The sequence below is a fragment of the Pinus tabuliformis genome, chromosome 6 (assembly GCF_031772625.1).
Source record: "Pinus tabuliformis cultivar Carrire ecotype Pingquan chromosome 6, CPIR1, whole genome shotgun sequence".
Lineage (NCBI taxonomy): Eukaryota > Viridiplantae > Streptophyta > Pinopsida > Pinales > Pinaceae > Pinus > Pinus tabuliformis.
The window spans coordinates 980,140,063-980,159,036 of record NC_142292.1 but is presented as its reverse complement, the minus strand read 5'-3'; the positions used below and the strand labels follow the sequence as shown (position 1 = coordinate 980,159,036).

The following is an 18,974-nucleotide window of genomic DNA, read 5'->3' as shown; positions in this document are numbered from 1 at the left end:
ATCATATTTCTTACACAAATTTTAATTAATGATACAAATTTATTGATTTCAAACATAGATCTTCATCTATAGCTATTAGCATGCATAGTACATACAAAATTCAAATAAATGTTGGTACTGGTCACATAAATGATAAATCTATTAAAAATTTAAATCATGATTCATAATTCATAACTGAAAGACAACTTACAACTACAAGATAGTAAGATAAACACACTGACAACTGTAGTTTTCTCATTAAGTCATCAAATCAAAATGTGTCACATAGGTAGTGTTGGTGCAATGCCAATGGCAAATAGAAATAGAAAATATAAAACAACTACAGGTATACAAGCCTCAAGGCATCAATCAGCATCAGAATCAGCATCACTGTCCCCATCATCATGGTCCCCACTGCTCTCCTCTACATCCTCCTCCTCCCCTGTATCCATAGTCGCCTTTGCATCCGCTGGTATGGAGGCTGACCCCTCTAAGTCATCAAATCTAACAGGCTCTAGCACTGGATCATGACAATGCCAACTCAACAATGGTGTCCAGACCCATATCATCAGGAACAGTGTTACTTGGGAGCGGGAGCGAAAGCGGGGAGCGGGAGCGACATATTCAGAAGCTCTTGGTTTGGTGCTCTTGATTAAATACGAGTTCCATACCCTAATACATGACAAAATTCAATGGAAACATTGCAATCCCCCAATCCTAAAATCCTGAAAAACTGATAAGTCTGTTGGATTTTGAATGAAATCTAAAATTCTACTTTCTCCATATGAAATCCAATGAGGCTGGAACCACTCTCAAACATCCTGAGTCATTTCATGGTAATGTTAAAAATTTAAGTAAAAGGATGAAAATGAAGATTAAGGAGAATGTCACTTTTACTTTAAGAATTTAACATTACCATGAATAGCATATCAATACTGGGGCCTAGACTTGATTATGAAGCTGCCAAAATGCTCTACTCCTTGCTGCAACAGCACAAATCACTTGCCAAATGAAAATATTAATGAGCAAACATGCCCTTTTCATACCCGCGCTGAGCTTAGCGAGTCCTGGAAACCGGACACGTGTCCTAAAATCGCGACACGCCCCTGAAAATCGCGACACGCCCTCGGACACGACGTGTCCGAAACGGACACGACGTGTCCTGTGATTTGGACACGAATCCGGACCGAATCGTGTCGGATTCGCCGGATTCGGGATTCGCAGGGGGTTTAGGACGAATCCGGTTTCCTAGCTCTCACATTAGTAATCTTTGTGAGATATCCAACTGCACTATCATTACCCATCTTAATGATCTTCAGCTTCTCCTTCAGGACTATCTTCCGGTTCTCATTGGTACTCTGGTAGAGATTGGACAATGCTGTCCACATCTCATGGGCATTGCTCTTTCCTCTCACATGAGGAATGCAATGGTCTTTGATTCCGTCTAGAATCAACCTTTTACCCTTGTTTTTCTTTTTATTATAAGCTGTCCACTGAGTAGCATCAGTAGGCACAACAACAGGGTTCTGTGTGGTATGCACCATGATATTCTAGACTTCTGCCTCCTCAAAGATACTCTGCATTCTCTCCTTCCAAACGCTGTAATTTGTATGCCCATCCAGTCTATCCTCCACCCTCAATCCCAATGACATCCTGTTGTCCTAAAACTGAAAAATAGCACTGCTGTAGTAAAGATAAAACTGTTGTTTATGACAAAATCAGCTTGCTGGAATTTTCTGAGTGAAAATTCAGCAGCTGTAATTTTTCCTTTTGCTGTCCCAAACTGTCCTTCAGCACTCAAGCTTTGATACCATGTAGAAATTTCTCATTTCCCACACCGGTTTTCAGTTTCTCCTTACTTCTCCCATATAGTTAAATGCCCTTTCCCATAACCATATATTTAACAAGCTGGAAAAAATAAATTTGTTGAAAACACAAATTCTGGAAATTTTACAGAATGCTGGAAATTGCAGAAATAAAAATCAGCAGTAATAAACAACCATTAAAACACATTTAAACGCTGAGATTTTTGGTCAATGTGACCCTGGAAAAACCCCCTACAACTCTTGGGGAAAACCAGTTTGAGAGCTCTTCTTTATTTCTGGAAAATGCATTTTTTTACAGTAAGAGAAATATTCAGCGAAAATCAGCAAGCAAACTTTTACAACTTATCTCAGCCTTGCTGAAACTCCGACTTGCTGAAACTCTGACTTGCTGAAACTCCGCCTTGCTGAAACTCCGTTGTACAGACTTGCTGAAACTCCGCCCTGCTGAAACTTCGCTCTGCTGAAACTCCGCTTTGCTGAAACTCCGCTCTGTTGAAACTCTGCTACTGAAACTCCGCTCTGCTGAAACTCCGCTCTGTTGAAACTCCGCTCTGCTGAAACTCCGTTCTGCTGAAAATCCACTACTGAAACTCCGCAGCTCACTGTCCAGAAATCTCCCTTGCTCTATTGCTCTCATTCTCTCAATCTGCTCATGAAATAATGAATGACCTTTTCCTCCTTTAATCTAACCCCAAGTGACTTTTGGGTGATCCAAGTGATTTTTGGGTGATCCCTAAATCCAATGGCTGAAATAGATTGAGATCTAAGGCTGAGATTAAATGCTCATTTAAATCTCACTTTTTATTTTTTAATTCACCCCACTTTAATAAAGACCCACTTAGTCATTTATTTCCAAAGTCACTTTTCTTTTCTAATTTTTCATTGACTTTATAGAAGTCACTTTAAAATTAGACTTAGTAACTTTATCACTTAAAGTCACTTTTGAATTAGATTTAACTTTATAAAATTATAAAGTCACTTTAGGAGAAAAATTAAATTCTTTTGGACACTTTTCCCTAGGCCAAATATCAAAGCCTAAGGGAACCACCTGTCCTCCGGTACCAAATTTCAACAAACAACATCATCCTAGACCATCAAACATTGACTAGGGAAAACCCTAGGACTCATGATCATTAACACTTAGGTCAACACATATCTAGGAAATCATTAGCGTATCATAAGCACATCATATGTCAGGTAATATTAATACATTAGACATATACCGACCTAGACCAGACTAGGGTTTCAACCAAATGAACACATTCCTAGGATTTTATTCCTAAGACTTTAAATACATAACAAAGTTTTTGCTTATAGACCCAACCAAATCGTAAATATCTAGGGTTACTGTTAAAATTGGCAACTAGGGCCAAACTCCATGTGGGTCACCTCATTTATGGCAGCTGATATTTTTCCTAGATTCCTCTTGCCGAGAGGTGTAGGATTGATCTAAAGATCATCCGATTTCGACAAGTATTTATGGAGATATGAATTTATTTGTATTTACTTGACAACTTGTCAAGGTCGGCCAACAGTTCAATGTGTGGCACACATGCACAGTGAATCATATAAATACAAGAGAGATTGATTCATTTTCTCATCATCTCATCTCACTTTTTCTTCTCTCTCTCCCCTTAGCTTTGGGTTATACAAGGCGCAGTTCACACGAGGGAAGAAGGAGGACGCATTAGGGCAAGGAGGACGCTGAAAGGAGGACGCAGAAGCTATTGAAGGTTTCTTTGACCTGCGTTGACGAAGCGTTGACTCATCAAGGGTACGGTTTTGGTGTGGCTGCCTCTCCTAGGCAGGGCGTAAATTTTGGCACAAAAATCGAGGCAACTCGTCCACAGGTTTGACCAGCATTGACTGCCCTAGTTTTGGGCAGCAGGTTGACTTCTGTCAATAGCAGTTTGACTGTGTTTTTGGGGCTATTTCTTTAGGTTGTTCGAGGCCTAGTTGATTGGAAATTGACCAAGCATATTGGAGGTCAATTTCAACTCGTTTGGCCAAGTTTGACTTTGCCGATCTAGGGTTTGCTGTTGCTAATATAAAATTACATAATTCTGATTTTGTACTATTTCTCTCTGTTGAATTATTGAAGATAAAAGAAGACTTGATCAAAGGGTTTCCTCGCATTGGGGTTTGTCCCTGGCTAGTCGCCACATCTTGCGTCTCTTGTCTTGGCTTGTTTTCTGTTGATCGTTTAATGTTCTATCTGCACTTTACTTAATGTCTATGTGATTGCATATCTGTGGCTAATAAGAAGAAAAGAAGTAAACTACTCTAAGCATAGAACATACCATAATCTAACATGGTATCGGAGCTGAGGTGAAGACAAAGCCCAAGCAAGAGCAAGAGCAAGAGCAAGAGCAGGAGCAATCACTGAAGAGAAGGTTGGCAAGGCTATCCTAAAAACTTCATGGGCTCCTCAACACTCTTCCCCGCTGAAGATAAGCTCCGTGAGAAGTCTGATTATCACGGATGGAAGATGTCTCTCGATCTGATTTTAGAAGATCAAGAAGTGTTGGACCATGTGAGAGGCAATGTTGTTGTGCCTCCATCAAATGCATCCGCTGCTGCCAAAATCAAGTGGTCCAAGGGAGAAGTCACAACAAGGAAGATCATTTGGGACTCTATCGACAAGCGCTTGGTGGCCTATGTTTCCGAGCTGACAATCTCTAAGGAAATCTACGATAGACTGGTGAGTTTATTTAAAGTTAATGATGCAAATCAAGTTTTGTTCCTTAGAAATGAGCTGAAGGAAATTAAGAAGGGCAAAGATGAGAGTATGCAAGCATATTTCTTAAGGATCACCGAGATAAAAAATGATCTCCTATCTATTGGGGAAGTAGTTCCTCACAGGGAAATGACTATCACAACTCTTGGAGGACTGCCACCTGAATGGTATATATTCAGGACTACTTTTCTCAACAATAATGTCATCCCAGGATTTGAGGAATTGATGGCTAGATGTATTCAAGAAGAAACAAGGATGGAAGAGCAAGAAATGCCCGCACTTAAAGGCCATCCCTTTGCCTTTTCTTCTCATGCTAAAAGAAGAAACAATTCTGGGGCTAAATCCAAATGAAAGGCTGGACCAAAGGGTGGAAGAAAAGGTCGATGTTACAATTGGCAACAAAACGGGCCACTATGCGAGGAAGTGCCTTGATAAAAGGGACTCACACCATGACGATGACCAAAATCACTCTCAAGGCAATCAAAGGAATGGCAAGTCCAATGGTAGAGGTAAAAGAAATGCCGTAAATCAAGGAAGAGGACAACCTTTGAAGAAGGCAAGAAACTCTAGGTATGAATCAAATGTTGTTAACAACAAGCAGATGAATATTGTCTACCAACGGCCCTTTCTACTATTGTTCCCCCGGACTCGCTGGGAAATTGGCTTATTGATAGTGGTGCCTCAAGGCACTTCACTGGTTACAAAGAAGCTCTTTAAAATCTGATAGAAAAGGAGACCAACCTGGAAATTGTTCTTGGGGACAACATAAAATATCCCATGAAAGGCGTAGGCAATGTCACTCTTCAATTGAATCAAGGTAATACAATTCATTTGCAAGAAGTCCTATATGTACTTGATTTCAAAAAGAACTGGGTGTTCGTTTTGGCAATGGAGGACAAAGGCGACAAGGTAACCTTCATCGATGGCAAGGTACGTGTATGGAAAAAGAATTTTAAGAAAGCTTTCACTCTTGGGTTTTGAGTCAATTCATTATATTAGGTTGGAGGAAGTCTGCTGGGTGTCATGTCTTGTGACACATCACTTCAGTCCGAACTATGGCATCGGAGGTTTGCTCACCTTCATTATAAAGCTCTACCCAATGGAAGACAAATGGTGACAAGGATTCCCGAGTTCTGAGTAGAGCAAGATGGTGTATGTCCGGGATGTGCCGAAGGGAATCTCAAAAGGGGACCATTCCCCTCAAGCCAAAGCAAGACCTCCGATATATTGCAGTTGGTTCACTCAGACATGTCTGGTATGATGCCTGTGAACTCTTTGGGAGGATATTTATATTACCTCACTTTTACAGATGACTATTCTCGCAAGACTTAGATATACTTCTTGAAAAAGAAGGATGAAGTGTTCACTTGGTTTCGTCACTTGAAAGCTTTGATCGAGAATCAAACTGAAAAGAAAATCACGATCTTAAGGATTGATAATGGGATTGGGTTTGAATCCAATGAGTTCCATGACTTTTGCAAAGAGGCTGACATTAAGAGGGAGACTACAACACCATATACTCCTGAGCAGAACGGTGTGGCGGAAAGGAAGATTCATATGATTGTGGAAGTTGCCTTTGCTATGCTTCACGATCAAAGACTTTCGAAATTTCTATGGGTTGAAGCTGCGAATACCGCCCTATATGTGCAAAACTGATGCCCTCATCAAGCATTGGGTTCCAAGACCAATGTTGCAAGAAGCGCCCCCCCCTCGCGCGGTTCCAAACCTCAAAGCGCGTCCCATACGGAAGCGCCTAGGAAGCTTGGCCGGAAGTGCGCTTCCGAATTTTTTGCCGCTTCTTGGAAATTCGGAAGCGTGGTACGGAACCATCGAAGCGCGCTTCGTATGGCGCTTCGGGCGTCAGAAGCTTGGCGCTTAGGAGGAGGAAGCGTACGCTAGCGTTTAGAAAATCGTTTTTTTTTTCATTTTTTTTTTTTTTTTGTTAATTTTACGTGAGTTTGCTTGTTGGGGGTGGGTCCACCTTGGGTTAGGGTGACAAATGAAGGCAAAAAAAATATAAATATAGCATATGCTCCCTCATGGTAATGTTAAATTCTTAAAGTAAAAGTGTCATTCTCCTTTATTTTTCATTTTCATCTTTTTACTTAAATTTTTAACATTACCATGAAATGACTCAGGATGTTTGAGAGTGGTTCCAGCCTCATTGGACTTCATATGGAGAAAATAGAATTTCATATTCTATTCAAAATTCTGCAGACTTAACAGTTTTCAGGAATTCAAGATCAATGGGATTGTGGCATTTCATTAGATTATATCAAGTATGAAGGTATGCGATTAGCATTTAATGAAGAGCACCAAGCCCTATATGTACCCTAGTGTTGGTGGTGTTAATTGTTGAACTCCTTTGTCACGCGGCACACCCTTAGCAAAAAATTACCTTTCAATCAAGTCAAAATCATCGAACAAGCATGTTAAGCTTTTTCTGCCATATTTTAAGTCTTGAATTAGGTAGTTTGATCAAAATTGGGCAATGTTGACTAATATCCATAGACAATTGAGTTAGAGGCAAAGGCTAGACAAGAGGAGAAGAATCTAGATTCTAGATGGTTGATGCTCGAATAATTAATCATTAATGTACAATGGATGTTATATCTATCTTGATTTATGCAAAAATATGCATGTTTTCATGTCTTCTACAACTAATTTGGTATTTGGGATGTTTGTTTTGAGTATAACTGCAAAAAGATATAAATATAAATATATATATATATATATATATAGCAGACGCTTTCGTAGATGCTTCGCTTCCTAGATTTTTGGAAAATGACGCTTCCGCGTCCCTGCTTCCAAAAGACGTCCCCGCTTCGTGCAACATTGTCCAAGACTCCCGAAGAGATGTTCACTGGTAAGAAACCTGACGTATCTCATTTTAGAATTTTTGGAAGTCCGATATATTTTCATGTGCCGAAGGAGAAGAGGAATAAGTTGGGTGCATTTGGAAAGAAAGGAATCTTGGTGGGCTATAGAGAAAACACTAAGGGCTATAGAATCTATGTGGCTGGTCAAAGGGAAATCGAGATTAGCCATGATGTCACCTTTGACGAAGATATGGCTCTTAGCAAAGTTGACAATCTTCCTACTCAAAGGGGATCTAAAGAAGTTGACACCAGGGAACCAAAGGAAAAGGAAGATGAGACGATGCTCGATGTGGAAGAACCTATGGATCCTATTGATCCCCCTCCACAAGAGCCTTCCTCTTCTAGGAATAGGCCTTTATGGCTAAGGGGGACACTTGATGATGCTGAAGGGCATGTTGCACCTAGGGGAACTTTCCGGGAAAGTAAGAAGCCGATCAGGTATCAGGGATACTTGACCATAATGAGCACGATCATCCAAAATGAGCCTTCGTCATTTGCAGAAGATGTCAAGCATCAAGTATGGAAGGATTCTATGCAGTGTGGAAAAAGTCTGGAAAAAATCCCAATTTAATCCTAAAAACGCGATTTTTTGAACTAAACGATTTAATCCCCCAACTTTTTGGCGACTTTTTCACAAAGGAAAAAATCCTGATTTTTTCCTTAACCCAAAAAGTCTGCCTCCCTTCCCAGGCCGCGGATAAAGAGGCCGCAAAGGTGAAAAAAATGTAAATTGAAGCTTCCATCCATGCATTTTCAAGTTATTGCATTGTATTGTTTGTCATACTTCTTGCGAGCATAGCAGTCTCATTTGTAATCTGTTAGTTTTGAGGTTAAGATATGTTTTTGTTTTCCAAGGAAAAACAAATCTTTATACTTCATATTTCTAGTTAGAAAGCAAAGTATACATTGGCTAAGCCTCCAGGCTTTCAGTGATCTAGACTCTAACAGCCACTGCCCCTTCAAAAGATTACAAAAGTACCAAAAGGATATGCATACAACAATGTTCCGTAGAAAGAACCCCACACCATCAAAAACATTGTTACAGTGGTTGAATGCTTCCAGAAGAAACAACAAAGAGGAGGTCATGAAGATCAAATAGCAACAACCTGTCCAAAAAAAACAAAACCAGTGCCTCAAAAAAGAACCCATTTTTCAGACAGGAACAAAGTACCTGTGAAATCTTGTGACAAGAAAGATCCTTCCTGCAATGAGAGCACGTTTTGAAAGGGAATCTTCTTTAGTGGTGAACTCCTTGTAAATGTGGGCAAAGGTTATGTATCAGAAGTGGATTTTACCTCCAAGAGTTTTTGAATAATAGATGCCAAGGCTAGGTTAGTAATCTGACATCTATTGTTTTCTCAGAAAATAAGCAGCTTGGAGTAACCAAGCGTTAATTTTCACATCTACTGTGATACTCACTATTAATTTTCATTGGACCTACCACCTAACACCTTATTACCCAAGCAGATTACAATCTACTGAATAAATGCATGACTTATTTCTTAATGCAATTAGCGGAAACAAAAATTAAAAGGGGAAGAGGATCTCAGTGACTGATTACTTGATGACTTTTAGATGACTCATGATATACATTTATTATATTTTTTGTTGAGATTTTGACTCTTGAGAGTTGAGACTCAGACAGGACCCAAAATTCAGGAATTGATTCACTATTTTGATATGTGATGTAGCATTAGACTTCATATACATATTATATATTAGCTTTCTTTACATGTTTATGTGCAAATGCATTTATTTGATGTTGTGGATACTCTAGATGTTAAAAAAAATAAAATAAAAATGGATAATTTTGTGTTTTTTTTAATTTTGCCGACTTTTTCAAAAAACTCCCGACTTTGATGAGTTTTTCAACTTTTGGACCCTTGCTGAATTAATCCCGACTTCGACTTTTTCCACATTGATTCTATGACTGGAGAATATGAGTCCATCATGAAAAACGATGTCTGGGATGTGGTCCCTAGACCCCAGGACAAAGCAGTTGTCACTTTGAAATGGCTTTACAAGATAAAGCATGCAGTTGATGGAAGTGCAGAAAAGTATAAGGCTCATTTTGTTGCTCGTGGCTTCTCTCAGAAGGAAGGTATAGACTATGATGAGATATTTGCACCTGTTGCCTGATATACCACCATTCGCTCGATCATAGCCCTTACTGCTTCACAAGGATGGAACCTACATCAGATGGATGTCAAGATTGCGTTCTTGCATGGTTCGATCAAAGAGGAAGTCTATGTGGAGCAACCCGAAGGATTTGAGATTCATGATCGAGAATCTCATGTGTGCAGATTGAAGAAAGCCCTCTATGGGCTAAAGCAGGCACCCCGAGAGTGGTATGAGAGGATCGATAGCTACCTAATGAAGCTGGGATTCACTAGGAGTGAAGCCGACTTGAACCGTTACTTTAAGGTTGAAGATATCAAACCTCTCATACTGGTGTTGTATGTTGACAACCTCTTTCTAACAGGTGCAGACCCTCTCATTCTCAAATGTAAGAGGGAGTTGGCTTTCGAGTTCGAGATGAAAGACCTAGGATTGATGCACTATTTCCTAGGACTGGAAGTCTAGCGGAAACCAGGGAAGATTTTCCTATAACAAGGAAAATATGTGGTGAAAATATTGGAGAGATTCGGTATGGTGGATTGCAAGCCCGTGACTACCCCGATGGAGCTTGACTTCAAGAAGTTAAGCGGTAGTGCTGCCAGACCTGTTTTAAACTTTTACGAAATGCTACCGAGTATCGTCAACTTGTAGGAGCATTGATGTTCTTGGTGAACTCCCGTCCAGATATATGCTTTGCAGTCAACATGTTGAGTCAACGTATGGTTGGGCCTCACCACACACATTGGATTGGTGCCAAGAATTTGTTGAGATATCTTCATGGCACAATCACTCATGGGTTGAAATACACCATAGGAGATGTGAGACTACTTGGATATACTGATGCTGATTGGGCAGGTAGTGTGGTGGACCGAAAGAGCACTTTCGGGTGCTGTTTCTCTTTGGGATTTGCCTCAATATCTTGGATGAGCAAGAAGCAGAAGTCGGTGGCTTTGAGCACCACCGAGGCAGAGTACATTGCTGCTAGTATGGCCTCTTGTGAGGCGGTTTGGTTGCGAAATCTCTTCAGTGAGCTGTTTGGATTTACAGTGGATACCACTGTGAGCCTATGTGACAACCAGAGCGAGATTCGTTTATTAGAGAATCCCGTATTTCATGATTGCTCCAAGCATATTGATATCAGGTACCACTATATTCGGGATATGGTGCAGCGGGGAGCAATAAGGCTCCAAGATATCGGTACAAATGAACAGGTCGCTGACATTTTGAGAAAGCCCCTGGGAAAGGTCAAATTCTTGACTTTCCGAGAACGACTTGGTGTCGTTTAGAGACCCTCTTTTGAGGGTCGAGTATGATGTATTGAGCTTTGGGAGCTTTAGGGGGGTACGTGGTACTTCATGGAGCGACATGCGATCATAGGGCGACTCACCATCCCCTGGTGGTGCACTATGTACTGGGTGAAAGGTTCAACCTTCCCTTGTGACACACCGTGGCGACTGTAGGACAGGATGATTAGTTCTCTTGTGGGCCAGGATGATTAGTTTTCTGTAGCCACTGTAGAATAGGATGATTAGTTCTCCTATGGGCCAAGATGATTAGTTCTCCGTGGCGACTGTAGAACAGGATGATTAGTTCTCCTGTGGGCCAAGATGATTAGTTCTCTGTGGCGACTGTGGAATAGGATGATTAGTTCTCTTGTGGGCCAGGATGATTAGTTCTCCTGTGGTGACTGTTGGACAGGATGATTCGTTCTCCTGTGGACAGGATGATTAGTTCTCTTGTCGAGGCATCCTACCAATGCAGTCTGGGACTCATGGGAAGTACCTCTCATCTGATCAATGAGTAGGGAAATGGGGTTAGGGACCATTAGTAGTACTATCGATGGATGCATCGTTGTATCTACCATAATCCCTATGCTAGGATGACCTCCATTGATCTGGGATCAATGATACTGTTCTAGGATCAGTGAGAGTGGTATGACACACTCTGAGACTAACTTCGGGTCAGTGGAGGATGGTATGATACATCCTCGATTGTTTCATCTTCTTCATAGTTTGAGTAGAGCAGAATAGAGCAAAGCAGGGCCAAGCAGTGCATTTGATGGCTGGGATAGTAGCGACTGTTAGACGGATTACAGATGGAGTTCTCCCTAGTTGAGAGGGAGTGTTAAAATTGGCAACTAGGGCCAAACTCCCTATGGGTCACCTCATTTATTGCAGCTGATATTTTTCCTAGATTCCTCTTGTCGAGAGGTGTAGGATTGATCTAAAGATCATCCGATTTCGACAAGTATTTACGGAGATATGAATTTATTTGTATCTACTTGACAAATTGTCAAGGTCGGCCAACAGCTAAATATGTGGCACACATGCCTAGTGAATCATATAAATACAAGAGAGGTTGATTCATTTTCTCATCATCTCATCTCACTCTTTCTTCTCTCTCTCTCCTTAGCTTTGGCTTATACAAGGAGCAATTCACACGTGGGAAGAAGGAGGACGCTGAAAAGAGGGCGTAAAAGCTATGGAAGGTCTCTTTGACCAGCGTTGACCAAGTGTTGACTCATTAAAGGTGCGATTTTGGTGGCGCTGCCTCTCCTAGGCAGGTTGTAGATTTTGGCACAAAAATCGAGGCAATCTGTCCACAGGTTTGACCAGCGTTCGCTGCCCTAGTTTTGGGCAGCAGGTTGACTTCTGTCAACAACAGTTTGACTGTGTTTTTGGGGCTGTTTCTTCAGGTTGTTCGAGGGCTAGTTGACCGGAAATTGACCAAGCAAATTGGAGGTCAATTTCAACTCGTTTGACAAAGTTTGACTTTGTTGATCTAAGGTTTGTTGCTGCTGATATAAAATTATAGAATTCTGATTTTGTACTATTTCTCTCTGCTGAACTATTGAAGATAAAAGAAGATTTGATCAAAGGGTTTCCCCACATTGGGGTTTGTCCTTGGCTAGCCACCACATCTTGTGTCTCTTGTCTTAGCTTGTTTTTTGTTGATCGTTTAATGTTCTATCTGCGCTTTACTTAATGTCTATGTGATTGCTAGTCTGTGGCTAATAAGAAGAAAAGAAGTAAACTGCTCTAAGCATAGAACATACCATAATTTAACACTTACACAACATAGCAAAGCAAAACTTACCAAAATTTCAAAGGTTCAGAATCTCAGACAACATCATTTAACCCTAACAAGTTAGATTTTCATGATCATACCAAAATCCCAAACATGATATCAACAGCAAAAACTTCAAATAGCATTACCCAATAACCCTAAGCAGTTTTAGGGTTTCAAACATTAACATTATCATACCCTTAGGTTAGGGTTTTCCAGAGAATCTGTCTAGGGTTCTACAAAATCAATCAAGAATATGAGGAGGGTAGATTTATCAAAAGATGAATAACCCTAAATAAGAATCTTCATGATTCAAGACAGCTAGACATAACGATTTTAGTAATGTAATGCAAATTTCAAAATAAGATGTACATACCTTTTATATTAAGAGAATTTTATAAGATGCATAGTCTAAGACATACCTGGAGATGTTCAAACCTTGTAAGGGTTTCTTGAGGTGTTCTCTTTTTATTGAGCCATCATCTTTTATACCTGTAGTACATACTTGCAAGCACAACATGTGATACAAAGAACATGATTTAATTTCTTAAGTTAGATCTTCTACATAATCATGGAGGATGGAATCCAATGATAAGCTATTCATTCTTTCAATCAACAGTAGGACCTTTTTACTTGACATCCTAGATTATTTGTAAACTCTAGAAAACAAGTATTAAGGTTCTAATATGTATGATATCTAGGGAGTAATATCTTTATCCTAGTCTAGCTATAAACAAGGATCATATTAACCATTAGAGATAATAGAAATTTAAACGCTTATGAACATATGTACCTTGTGAATTACATTCCTCTGATTTCATTAGACTTGTTGCAAGCGTATTTTTATTACGTGACAACACTTACTTGATTTCCTTGAGTTGGTACCTTGTGCTTTTCATAGGACAAACTTCGGGTTCCCTTCAAACTGAATACTTCTTGTAGTCATAGATACCTCAGATCATTGGTAGATTTTCATAGGCAACTATTTCAAGATCCTTTTCCTCAACGAGTTGTAGACCGAATGAACTACTTCACTGTATATACATATCACTGCTTCAGTAGTTAGTGCTTCAACTATGTGGTAACCTTCTCATACTTGATTCTTGTGTCATCCTGAGACAACTTCCTTTGGTTCTGGCCCTGTAGCATTATACTTGCATCACCCTTTATTTGTCTGAAGCTTCAATTCTGTAGTGACATCATAGTCGATTTTTACACTTCTATCATAACTCGGCTTCTCTAGTTCTGTAGTGGCATCACATACTCTCGGTCCTGTGATAGTAGCCCAAATTCGGTTCTGGTGTATCCCAATAAGATGTTCATACTTCAATGTGAAATATTACTTCACTGTGATTTACCGAAATGCCTTTCTGAGATTATACCAAACCCTTTTCTCTGAAATTTCAATCCGAACTAATTTACAGTGGTATACTGAAAACCTTCTTCTTCTTTAAGGTGTCTTGACAAATGCAAACAAAACCTTTCACTGATGACCATGACCATAGCTCAAACTGCCTTTGACCAAGACCATAGTCTTCAAACTGCGTTTGATCACGACCATAACTCTGAAACTATGTTGAGAAATCCATAGAGTGGTAGTTAAACAATTTCTCTTATTATGACATTATCATGTGATGTTTTCATTATTATTATTAGTTTTTTTGATTTATCTTTTCTTATCATCAAGACTAATGCCAAGCGACAATTAGAAGAGGGCACAAGATGTAGGCACGATACCAGGGAAAAACCCCACTCTTGGGGAAATCCCAGTCAAATTCTTCCTTCAGTAGATTCAAGATGTGACGACCAAGACTCTTACAAACTAGATTAGAGACTCCCTCCATCAAGTCATCCTTGTGAGTAGCATTGTATTCTTCAATGACATAACATAGTCCAGAAGTAGGCTTCATACTTCGGTTATGTCATTGATAACTTGGTCACATAACAAGGTTGTCTCAGTTTAACACTGTAACCAACACTGTAATATAAAATTCGGTCCAACAATGTTTAATACTTTAATATACTCCTTGTCCTCGGTCCTGTGATGACTGCTCTAAACTCGGATCTCAGTTCTGTAATGATCCGAGTTTTCCTTACTGCAATTTACTAAGATTTCATCACTGTGGAAGCACCGAACTCCATCATTGCAATGGCACTGAACTGTGATAGTATCGAACTTCTGTGGTAGCATCAAATAACATCTAACTGTATGACTGCAATAGCACTGATCTTCTGTGATAGCACCAAACCCTTCTTTGTATTTGAACTAAAATTCTGCCTCTTGTCTGCACCGAAAATCTTCTCTAAAATCCACACTTGTATCACAGGAAAATATGCTGAAATTATCTTTGAAATCCAAACTTGTATTCTTTGTGGAATGTGAGGTAATAGGCTCGTGTATATAGATAGTTGTTCCTTCTTGAAAATAGGCCGACTTGACTTCATGAAAGGTTGTGTCTTTATTTAAGATCAGGCCGACATGATTTCACTTGAACGAAGATGATATGATGATGATCTATTTGAGGCCGACAGGAGGAGACTTGATTGAGGAGTCTTTGACCAATAAACAAATCGACTTTGACCCAAATAAATAATCCTAAAGCCTACAATGGAGGCTTGACGTATGACAATTGACCCAAGCATGAAACCCATGCTTTAACTAGTCAATTTAATAATAATAAAAATTCTTTTTGCTTTTCTTTTGACAAATATTACATTTTTACTCAAGTACAATTTATGAAGATCGAACCTAGTTACATTCTTCAACATCGAGGTGGAAACAAAGGATAGACTAGAGGAGAAGAATGACGGTGATACTAGTGATGAGGATGCCGATATAAGTGATGGTGGAACTTGTTTGTGAAGGAGTGGTGGAACATTGTTAATTTTAACATGTTCTTCACTTAGGACAATTATATCAACATGAGCCCAATTATCATTTCCTTTTGTAGTCACATTGACCATTATAACTGAAGTAAGAACATAAACTATACATGCAGAGGACAAGCCAAGACAAGAGAACACAAAAATTGGCTCAAGCCAGGGAAAAACCCCAAGAAGGGGAAAACCCTTGATCAATTCTTCTTATTATTGTTATCAAATGTTCAACAGAGAAAGAGAAAGAGAGTACACTTAAAGTCAAATTGTCTTGTCAACATGAGAGCAATACCACAATCCAGATGTCAAGGAAATAACCTTATCAAGTCTGCACTTCTTGATCTCATCAATGGTTCATAGTAGATAATGCAGCCACACAATTGACTTCAAAAGCAACTAGATCCTGGATACATATATGTGGCCTTCTTGGCTGAAGATGAGTAACTCAAAGTACATTAATCTGGACTGAATGAAGATGTAGCTAGGGCATACATTTGCACTAACCTACAACAACAAACACATGATATTAACCCCAAAACATTCGATCTTCTTTGCTGTGAAAGTGGCTTAGGCCAGGCTAATACCTTAGCCTATTTTCTACCATACAACGAGGTTTGAACCTACTATACTCCAAGGAGGGTCTGCGTCCAGCAAGGTAAGATGAATACGGTTCAGAACTTGTCATGAGCACTCATCGATCTAGTTCAGAGATGCCACCTGCAACCTCAGTCTTCTGCGTGAGATACATGGCCTGAAGAGGGGAAGAGTTTATCACGTGAAACTAGCCCAGACATGCCCTAACAACCTGCGGCCTTCCCAACTGAATATTCTCGGCCCTGTGATGGAAGAGAAAACCCAAAACAAAATACTCTTGCGTCCTCCTTCTCAGCACGACTGCCTCAGATATAATTTGACCTTTTTCGATGTGTAAAATGAGGTTGAAAGCACCTCTATATATACTAGTCGTTGGAGTGGAAGACTGTTAAAATTGGAAACTAGGGCCAAACTCCATCTGGGTCATCTCATTTATGGAAGTTGATATTTTTCCTAGATTCGTCTTGTCGAGAGGTGTAGGATTGATCTAAAGATCATCCGATTCCGATAAGTATTTATGGAGATATGAATTTATTTGTATTTACTTGACAAATTGTCAAGGTCGGCGAGCAGTTAAATGCGTGGCACACATGCCCAGTGAATCATATAAATACAATTGAGGTTGATTCATTTTCTAATCATCTCATCTCGCTCATTCTTCTCTCTCTCTCTTAGCTTTGGGTTACACAAGGCGCAACTCACACGTGGGAAGGAGGACACAGAAGCTGCTGAAGGTCTCTTTGACCAGTGTTGACCAAGTGTTGACCTCAGAAGAGTGTGGTTTTGGTGTGGCTGCCTCTCCTAGGCAGGCCGTAGTTTTTGGCACGAAAATCGAGGCAATCTGACCTTAGGTTTGACCAACGTTGACTGCCCTAGTTTGGGGCAGTAAGTTGACTTCAGTCAACTGCAGTTTCACTGTGTATTTGGGGCTGTTTAAGGGCTGCTTCTTTAGGCTGTTCGAAGACTAGTTGATCGGGAAATTGACCAAGCATATTGGAGGTCAATTTAATCTCGTTTGACTAAGTTTGACTTTGCTGATCTAGGGTTTGCTGCTGTTGATATAAAATTACAAAATTTTGATTTTGTACTATTTCTCTCTGCTGAACTATTAAAGATAAAAGAAGATTTGATCAAAGGGTTTCCCTGCATAACGATTTTTCCTTGGCTAGCTGCCACATCTTGTGTCTCTTGTCTTGCCTTGTTTTCTGTCGATCGTTTAATGTTCTATCTGCACTTTACTTAATGTATATGTGATTGCTATATATAAGCATAGAATATACCATAAGCATAGAACATACCATAATTTAACATGGTATCAGAGCTGAGGTGAAGAAAAAGCCCAAGCAAGAGCAAGAGCAAGAGAAATCACCGAAGGTTGGCAAGGCTATCCTAAAAGCTACATGGGGTCCTCAACACTTTTCCTTGCCGAAGACAAGCTTTGTGAGAAGCTTGACTATCACGGATGGAAGATGTCTCTCGATTTGACTTTAGAAGATCAGGAAGTGTTAGACCATGTGAGAGGCAATATTGTTGCGCCTTCATCAAATGCACCGCTGTTGCCAGAAGAAAGTGGACCAAGGGGGAAGTCAAAGCAAAGAAGATAATCCGGGACTCTATTGACAAGCGCCTGGTGGCCTATGTTTCTGCGCTGACCACCTCCAAGGAAATCTACGATAGACTGGTGAGTTTATTTAAAGTTAATGATGCAAATCAAGTTTTGTTCCTTAGAAATAAGCTGAAGGAAATTAAGAAGGGCAAAGATGAGAGTATGCAAGCATATTTCTTAAGGATCACCGAGATCAAGAATGATCTCCTATCTATCGGGGAAGTAGTTCCTCATAGGGAAATGACTATCACAACTCTTGGTGGACTACTCTTCTCAACAATAATGTCATCCCAGGATTTGAGGAATTGATGGCTAGATGTATTCAAGAAGAAACAAGGTTGGAAGAGCAAGAAATGCCCGCACTTAAAGGCAATCCCTCTGCCTTTTCTTCACATGCTAAAAGAAGAAACAATTCTGAGACTAAATCCAAAGGAAAGGCTGGACTGAAGGGTGGAAGAAAAGGACGATGTTACAATTACAACAAAATGGGCCACTATGCAAGGGAGTGCCCTGATAAGTGGGACTCACACCATGACGATTATCAAAATCACTCTCAAGGCAATCAAAGGAATGGCAGGTCCAGTGGCAGAGGTAAAAGAAATGCCAGAAATCAAGGAAGAGGACAACCCTTCAAGAAGGCAAGAAACTCCAGGTATGAATCTAACGCTGTTAACAATAAGCAAGATGAATATTGTCTACCAGCGGCCCTCTCTACTACTGCTCCCCCGGACTCGCTGGGAAACTGGCTTATTGATAGTGGTGCCTCAAGGCACTTCACTAGTTACAAAGAAGCTCTCTCTAATTTGATAGAGAAGGAGACCAACCTGGAGATTGTTCTTGGGGACAACGCAAAATATCCCGTGAAAGGCGTAGGGAATGTCATTTTTCAATTGAATCAGGGTAATACAATTCATTTGCAAGAAGTCCTATATGTATGTGATCTCAAATAGAATTTGGTGTCCGTTTCGACAATGGAAGACAAAGGCTACAAGGTGACCTTCATCGATGGCAAGGTATGTGTATGGAAAAAGAATTTTAAAGAAGCTTTCACTCTTGGGTTTCAAGTCGATTCATTATATCAGGTCGGAGGAAGTTCGTTGGGTGTCATGTCTTGTGACACATCACTTCAGTCCGAACTATGGCATCGGAGGTTTGCTCACCTTCATTATAAAGCTCTATCCAATGCAAGACAAATGATGATAGGGATGCTCGAGTTCCGAGTAGAGCAAGAAAGTGTATGTCCTGGATGTGCCGAAGGGAAGCTCAAAAGGGGACCATTCCCCTCAAGCCAA

At 40.1% G+C, this 18,974-nt stretch overlaps 1 protein-coding gene across 1 annotated transcript in view; it reads left to right on the top strand.

Moving 5' to 3' along the window:
* The window catches only part of LOC149262275 (AUGMIN subunit 6-like), a 307,382-nt gene that overhangs the window by 15,066 nt on the left and 273,342 nt on the right, over window positions 1-18,974 (top strand). The window lies entirely within an intron of this gene.